We start from the raw sequence: 2,177 nt of genomic DNA on the forward strand, positions 1-2,177 counted from the left end.
AAAAAATACCTAATCCATTCAGTGGTTTGGCCACAGGAGTCAATTATCTTTTTCATAATTTGCAACATCATGTGTAAAGCAGAGATAAAGTTAGGACCAGCGGGGCCCAGCAGGGCCAAGGCCGGGGCTGTGGGTTGTTCGAAAGAGATACCGCGGCTCTGGCACATAAAAGGCCTACGACGGAACACGACGGATTTTAGTCAGTAAGAGTCTGACACTGGCACGTCGCCGCTGCTAACCCATGCTGCTAATTTGATGATTTTTAAAAAAAGTTTGGAGTATCAAATGTTTGAAAATAAACGCGAGATTCGACCAAATGCACACAATTAATATTTCTTCTGGTAGGTATATTTGCTTGTTCTAGCAAAAAGTAAGATACTTTGTGCAAACATTTCTAAATATCCTTGAAACAAACGGCGGCGATCTGTATGTTAGTTTTGTAGTCACACACCTATACTTACAAAAATATACAGCAAGAACCACAGACCACGCTCAATCTGACCACCCAATTAACCAGTCACTTCCATATTCTCTATCCCGATATAAAATCATCAAGTGGAAATAATTAGGGTAACCACAAAAACAATTTGTGGTCCGTGACTCCGTGGCTTTCATCCGCTAGTCATTTGTTTTGTCCATAGTACCATTTGTGCCCAACGCTGGACACAAAGTTTGTTTTTAATGAGAGACCAAAATTATGAAGGCGTTCCGTTGTTTCGAAATGTGGATTTTTTTGGCTTAGGTACTTTTTTGTGAAAAGATGAATGACACGATTTAGACATTTTAGGCAATATTCGCTTCAATAGAAAGAGTTATTACAAAAAAATAAATCCGACTTAAAAGTTTTACCTAACACTTTCTACTGAGACTGGAGAATATTATTCTGAAGATCGCATCAATATCGGTGCAGCCAAATGTGAGATAGACGCGCACAAACATACTTCTAGATAAAACTGAAAACCTCCTTCATTTGAAGTCCGTTGAAAAGTCTTCGAAATTCTCAGTGCTCTCTGTACCTATATTCCCAAGTAGGTACTCTAAAAGAGGAGCTCACATAGGGTAAAAATAAACGATGCTGCTAATATACAAAAACGCTTTGACAACCAAAACTATTCAACCAGGAAACAGTTTTTGCAAATATTTCAAGCATTCACAACCCAAAAGTTTCTTAGCCACGACTTAGTGAGGTTTGGCGTTCAAGTGAAAAGGGTCCACTCAATTTCCGTTCCTATTCGTCGTTTCAATGTATCATCTATCTCCCTCCCACTAATTAGAATAGGGATACGGTGAAAGGGAGGTGTGACGTGTAGTTTCAAACGAGAGATAGCGATGTCAGAAACATTCCCCATTAAAATAGTTGTGTCGGAGTTACTTGTCGAAAATGTCCAAGTTAGGCAGCGGCCAAATTATTTTACTTTGTGCTGAGCAGAATACGTTGACTTCCCTTTGTTTCTTTCTAGCAAATTTTGTATCACATTTGCTGGCAGTACGACTATGCGATTTGGAATTTTCCGCTTTTATTTCTCAGTAGCGCATTGCTTTTCTCTCGTAAGGTACACCTACACACGTTGTTGCGTCCAAATTGCTTTCAAAGTACGTAGCAAATATTTGTGAAACTTGTGTTGAACAGAAGTTGGTGCTTCAAAAACGTTGTAATATTAACGTTTTGTTTTATTAAATAAAGTTTTAAGTTACAGAACAGTTGGTTGGAGAAAGATCATTAACGGAATTCAGTGGCAGTTAGCAAAAGGGCTGGAAAAGTAGGTTTCATGGGCTGAACCTAATTGTTGTAATAACTCCCGATACAAGGTTATGACAGCAAAAAAGTGCTGCGATGACCTTTTATGGATTTAAAATAGGGCAAGTGATGAGAATTTATTTCAATAATATTCGAAAAGAAAAGGTCAAAGGCAATCCGTCTTATTAAAGTTCAGTAACGATATCGTCATTATTTTACGAAAATTCAGAGTGAACTAGAAATATTTTCGCATTAAAATTAAATAAGATAAACGAGAGGTTTCAAAGGTTCGAGGTTCCTAATAAATTAATTATACCTAAAAATTAAGCACATTTTTATGTCATCAACGCCTACTTTGATGTCTTTGACAGTAAAGAAAATTTTACGATTTTCATTGCAAAATCTTTTACTAAATTAATATTTTAATTTTTATCTTTTC

This window comes from Helicoverpa armigera, chromosome 24 (genome assembly GCF_030705265.1).
Source record: "Helicoverpa armigera isolate CAAS_96S chromosome 24, ASM3070526v1, whole genome shotgun sequence".
Classification (NCBI taxonomy): domain Eukaryota; kingdom Metazoa; phylum Arthropoda; class Insecta; order Lepidoptera; family Noctuidae; genus Helicoverpa; species Helicoverpa armigera.